This window comes from Octodon degus, unplaced genomic scaffold (assembly GCF_000260255.1).
Source record: "Octodon degus isolate 3935 unplaced genomic scaffold, OctDeg1.0 scaffold00341, whole genome shotgun sequence".
Classification (NCBI taxonomy): Eukaryota; Metazoa; Chordata; class Mammalia; order Rodentia; family Octodontidae; genus Octodon; species Octodon degus.
Genome location: NW_004524917.1, coordinates 642,372 through 649,267, shown reverse-complemented (window position 1 = coordinate 649,267; position 6,896 = coordinate 642,372).

Below are 6,896 nucleotides of genomic sequence, written 5' to 3'. Positions count from 1 at the left end.
ATTATGTCTTTCTATTTGCATTTCTTCTTTTGAGTTCTTATACTAGGGAGACTATATGATATTTACACATGTGTGTCTGGTTTATTTCACTTATAAGTATATGTTCAAGTGGCATCCACTTCAATATAAAGGCTTGGAGTTTATCATTCTTAATAGCTGAATAATTCTCCATTGTGTAAAAGTACCACATCTTTTTCAACCATTCCTCAGGTGATGGGCATCTTGGTTGTTTCCAAGATTTGCCTATCACAAATTGTGCTGCCATAAACATAGGCACACATATATTACTATGATATGACGATTTCAGATCCTCTGGGAAAATTCCCAATATTGCAATAGCTGGTTTAAAGGGGATTTCCAGACCAACTTTTCTAAAGAGTCTCCATACTGATTTCCATAATGTCTGCACCAGTCTATATTCCCACCAGCAGTGGAGAAGGGCTCCTTTTTCCCCACAGCCTCTCCAACATTTGTTGTTGGGTGATTTCTTTTTGGTAGTCATTCTTTCTGGGGTGAGATGATATCTCAATGTGGTTTTAATTTGCATTTCACGAATGGCTAGTGATGTGGAGCATTTTTTCATGTATTTATTCATTTCTTTAATTTCTTCCTCTGAGAAGTGTGTGTTCATCTCAGATGCCCATTTCTGGGCTGGGTCTTTAAATTTTGGGACCCTAGTGTTTTTTAGTTCTTTATAGATTCTAGAGAGACCTTTGTGTGAGTTCTTATTTGTCATGATTTTTTCCCAATTTGTGAGTTGCCTTTTCACTTTGTTGGTAATTTCTTTTGACATGAAAATACTTCTCAGTAAGAGAAGGTCCCAGTTGTTCCTTCTTTGTGTAGTTAAGTATTTGATTGCAGCTTGTGAAGGTAACAAATCCAACATCAACAGTGAAGCTATCATTGTGGAAGCTTCCTTGTATACAGGAAGAATTCCATAGGAGATAAACCCTCCAGTGAGGGTGACTCTGGCTAATGCCTGCCAGTCCTCAGGAGGAAGCTATTTGTCAGCCACAGTTTGTAAAATGGCAGTGGTGTGTGGAGCCGAGGCTCTGTATTGGGCAACCACTGCTGTCCTTTTGGAACAGGAAACTTGCAGCAGCTTTCCCCTCAAGGCAAAGTTCCTGACATTTGCAGTTCTGAGGCTGTAAAGGTTGGAGAACTGCCTCCTCCTGTGATGTCCTCAAGCCATCCCTTCCATTTTTAGGTTCCTTCCCAGCAATGGAGATCCTCTCAGCTCCATCTTTGCAGTCTACAGCTTTCTTTGTGTTTTCTTTCTGGCCAAGCTCACAACATTTTAAATCCTCCTTCTGGGCTCCTTGCTCTTTATTCTCAACATAAATCTGGCTTCCTGGTTTTGATTTCAAGATTCTGTTCCTTTAGTGCACACACCCTTAGGGGGTTCTTTGTCCTTTAAGATGAGTTTTACTTTTTTGTCCCTGTAGTATATTTTCACCCTTTCTAAATTACATTAGCAACAACCAGATCACAGTGTCTCTGGGATAAGATTTTATCAATTAAATTCCAGTAGGAAAAGGCCATAACTGGTGTTATAGGTAGCCAAATTAGATAGAAATATTAATAGGCAGTCAGACAGGGCAAGGCCCTTGAAGGAGACAGCACAAAAGACAAGTTGTCTTGTAACTGTGAGAGGGAGGGATGCTCTTGCTGTAGCCAGACCTAAAGGTCAAACAAATGCTAAAAGAGTAGCACCTGGGATTGATATTCTAAATAGGTATCCATCACCTAAAAAGACCTAAGTGAGTCACCAGCCCAGCCCTCATTTGGCCCTGGGTGTAATCAACTTTACCTGAGAAATACTGCTTGCAATCCCATTGGTTGACCATAGTTTTGTCCCACCCACATCCACCTAAGCAAGCCCTCTTCCTCATGTCCATCTGGCGTGGCACCTCCTCCCACCCCAAAGCCATTGCCTTGGTCAGCCAGGGATGGTGCAGCCACCTCTTCCTCTCTACCTTAACCCCGCATGGTTTTGCTTTATAAAAATAAACTGAATGAGATAGCTTTCTGGGCAATCCGCTCGGGTCCCCCTTCTGTCCTGTCAGAGACAGCAGCTTTCCTTCCCAATAAAATATTTTACTCTCAACCTCCGTTTGTTCCCAAAATCCACTCCTCGGTTCTAGAGAACAGAACTCCTATTTAGATCAGGTTGGGAGTTTTACTTCCCTGTATCACTGGGACATTTTTAGGTCCAAATGTCTCATAATAATCCTTAATTTTAATCTTTACTCCTCGTGCCTTTAATGCTTTGCTCAAGCTTTCTACAAATATCTCATTCACTTAATGCCTGACCCATTGTCAAGGAAAAGGGGAAAGGGGTGCCATCTGCTTAACGAGGTTCAGACATCCAGCAGGCAACTGCGGTGCAGGCCTTTTTTATTCTCTATTTTGCCTCTTTCACTCTCTCTTTTACTGGCTTCCTCTTGCACGCACTCTCTTGGACAGTTCCATCGCTGTATCCTCAGTACCAGATGCCTCACTCGCTGGGCACCACTAGTCCCGAACCAGCGGGTCAGTCAACGAAGGTCACCTGGGAGAGGAGTGGGGAATTGAAGAGGGGACAAAGGACAGGTGATGCGAGAAATGAGGACAAGTCAAGATTCTGATCAAGTCCCGTTTATTCAGGGGAGGTGCTGGGTATATATAGAGGGTGATGGAATGAGGAAGTCTCAGCTCTTGGGGTCAGCAGGTATCTAGGCAATGGGGAAGGTGCAACCCCTGGGGCATACCACGTGATTCACGGGAATGGGCAAGGTGAGAAGGGCCATAAACTTAACTCAGCAGAGGAATAGAATGGATACTGGTTAATGGCCTCCCACATTACAGGCCAATCTTCTTAATAAACATAGATGCAATAATCCTCAACAAAATGCTAGCAAACAGAAAGCAACAAATCATCAAGCAAATTATATTGCGCAACCAAGTGGGATTCACTACAGGACTGAAGGGTTCGATATATGAGAATCTATAAATGCAATATGTCACATCAACAGAGCCAAAGACAAAAATTGCATGATTATCTCAATAGATGCAGAAAAAGTATTTTTCTATGTATTTGTTGTAGGGTCTCACTATGCAGCTCAGATGTGTAGTGATTCTCCTGTTTTCAGCTTCCCCAGGACTGGAATTACAGGCATATGCTACCACACCTGGACTCAGGGGTGAGACAGCACACTCAGGTTAGGGACCAATGCGGCATGCAGTGCAGAGGATCAAACCTGGGTTCCTGCGCTTGCCTAAATGGGTGCTTAGTCTGCTGACCTATCTTGCCAGCCCTCAGAGTAAGCTTTTGATATTGTCCAATGCTCTAAATAGAAAATCCCCAAAACTTTACCAAGTTACTTGTAGATTTAATAAATTTAGTAGCATAGCAGTATACAAATTCAACACTCAAAAAATCAATAGCATTTCTGTACATGAACAATGATCACACCAAGTGAGAAGTTAGGAAAACTACATCTTTCACAATAATACCCCCTTCCCAAAATGAAGTACTTAGGAATCAATCTCATAAAGGAAGTAAAATATTTATGCAGTGAATATTATAATAATATAAACAAAAAGATTGAAGTGGATTTTTTTTCAATTTTTTATTATTTTTATTAAGAAACAAATAATAATGAGACAGTTTCAAAATTGAATAGTAAGACAGTTTCAATAATGAATACATTGCATATTTTTGCCTTCTTAGTTGAAGTGGATTTTAGAAAATGGAAAGATATTCTTTGTTCATGGATAGCTAGAACCAAACTCCCAAAATTTTTATACAGATTCAATACAATCCCAGTAAAAATACCATTAGTATATCTCACAGATCTAGAGAAAACATTCTTAAATTTTATTTTGAAGCACAAGAGACTTAGAATAATAAAAGCAATCCTGGGCAACAAAGTCTAGGCAGAAGACATCACAATGCCTGATTATTATTATTATTATTATTATTTAATGTATTTGGTTGTTATAGGGTCTCATGATGCAGCTTAGACTCATAGTGGTCCTTTTGTTTCAGCCTCCTGATTTCTGAGATTACAAGAGTGCAATTTCACACCTGGCTTGACTTTAAATTTTACTATAAATCTACTGTGATAAAATAAGCATGGTACTGAAAGAAAAAAACAAAACCTGAGGATGAATAGAACAGATTAGAAGATGCAGACACAACTACAAACATACTCAGCCATCTTATCTTTGAGGAAGGGGACAAATATGTTCACTGGAAGAAAGCTAGCCTCTTTAATAAATGGTGCTGGAAAAACTTGCTTTCCACATGCTGAGGCTAAAAATAGACTCATGTCTATCACCATACACAGGACTACATTCAAAATGGATGAAAGATTTAAATATTAAAACTGAAACACTAAGTCTTCTGGAGGTGAAAATAGGTAGAAATCTTAAAGATGTAGGTGTAGGTAGTTTATAAATAAAAACCAAACTGCACAGGAAATACTTCAAAGAATCAACAATTGAGATCTCATCCTTTTAAAAAGTTTTAGCACATCAAAAGAAATCACAACCACAGTAAAAGGAAAACCCACAAACTGGGAAAATATTTCAACTGATTGCCCCTCAGATAAAGGACTCCTACCTAGAATATGAAGAATTAAAAAAAAATCAGGCCTCCAAAATTCAACAACCCAACCCAAAAATGGGCATCTGAGATGAATATACACTTCACAAATGAAGAAGTAAAAATGACAAATAAAGATATGAAAAATTGTTCATCATTGGTCATTCAAGAGATACAAATTAAAATAATTCTGAAATTCCACTTTATGCTAGAAAGAATGGTTATCATCCAGAAGTCCATGAATACCAAATGCTGGAGAAGCTGTGGGAAAAAGGAACTCCTCCACTGTTGGTGGGATTTGAGACTGGACCTCCAACCCTAGCAGGACCTCCAAGCTAGGGTTGGAGGTCCTGTTCAAGCCAGCCATTTCCCTCCTAGGTATTTTTCCAAAAGAACTGAAAACATCTCACAATGGTGATATATGTGCACTCAAGTTTATAGTAATGTAATTTGTCATGGCTAAATCTTGGAAACATCCCAAATGCTTGTCAACTAAAGAATTTCCAGGCAATCTTGATGTTGCTGGTTGAGAGCCATTATTCTTATACTTACATATAAAAAAAATTATGTTTTTGGTAAGGGGTCTCACTACACAGATTGACTCATAGTGATCCTCCTTTTTTTAGCCTCTCCAGCACTGGGATTACAGGTGTGTGCCACCACGCCCAGACTCCATCAATGGCTCAGAGCATCAAGAGGTGGGGCCAGCGCAGCATGCAGGCCTGTCAACTAAGGAATGGATAAAAAAGATGTGGTACTTTTACACACGGAGTATAGATCACCTATAAAATAAAATAAATTCGAGGCTTTTATAGGCAAATGGATGTAACTAGAGAGTATATTGGTAAGTGAAATAAATCAGAACACCATCTGTGAACATCATATTGTCTCGCTAAAGTGAGAAACTGAAAGAGTAAATAAAATCTGAAAGATACAATAAATACTGTAAAAGGGAAAAAATTTGTTCAATGGGAAGGAAAACCTGGGATGAAGAATAGGGCAAAAGAAAGAAAGAAAAAAGATATAATTGTGTATTGATGCAAGATAACTTGGATAATTGTACTGCTAATTTCTGCTGATCTATTGAAAGGAGCAGTTAATGCTTAAAACTCTTTATTTTTTATTTTGTGTTACTTTTCTTCTTCTTTTTAAATTTCTTATAACTTTTTGAAAATAAGCTTTTTGGGTTTATATCTGATAATCTAAACAACTAATTTGAACACAGCATCTATTGGTAAATTCCTATTGCTTTGTTTAATGAAATTTTGTATCATTTCTAATGCTTTTTAAAAAATCATCTTTTATGTTTTATAAAATAAAAAACAAAACAAAACAAACAAAAAAGTATAAGTTACTTAAGCTTGAAATAGAAATTTTTTGAGAAAAATACTAAGTATTAACCTAAGTAATTAAAGTCATGGAATAACTGTCTCTATTTTGGGGGGAATTAACTAGAGGAGTACTTGGGATTGAGATAGCTGGTATGCAAACTGATATTTTCAGTGGCATTATTCATTGGGAGGGTAAGAGCCTGTTTTTAATCCTGGTTTTCACATTTCACCAACACTGTCCATATATGTTAAGTTCAAATTTACACAAAAATATGGTACATACCATGATTAGATTTGAATTCAAAGTATGATTAGATTTAAATTCCAATATTAATCGAAACTTGAACAAATACTATATTATAAAAATGAAACTAAGGTTGATTCAAATTCTGATTCAAGAAGGATTTATATTTTTTGTAATACCTGTGTGAATTTTTCTGATTAAACTAATCTGCATAATATATAAAGTGGTAGCCTAAGAGGATGAGAAGTAGGAAGGTGAAGAGATTGTGGTGGTTTATGTGTAAGAACTAGCTAGGACAATTTGAAAGCTGTTCACAGGGCCAGGGAGATAGTTCAGTAGGATAAGTGCCTTCCTGGCAAGTGCAGGGTCCTGAGTTCAATCTCCAGTACCACTAAATAAATAAATAAATAAATAAATAAATAAATAAATAAGAGAGAGAGGGAGAGAGAGAGAGAGACAGAGACAGAGAGAAAAGAAAGAAAGCTGTTCACAAATTAACACAGTGTGCTTTCTTTGTATCTTTTCATGTTATTTCACAAGGTAATGAAAACATTACCACTTTGATACTTGTAGATAAAAAATTAATACTCATAAGACAGGGGAAAGTGTCTATAAATCTTAGTTGTTAAAATATACCTTATTAATTAACACAAAGATATTAAATTAAGTCTTACTTGATTTGTTTAGAACACCTTATTGTTCAGATCACATTTCTGAAAAAAATAAATAAAAT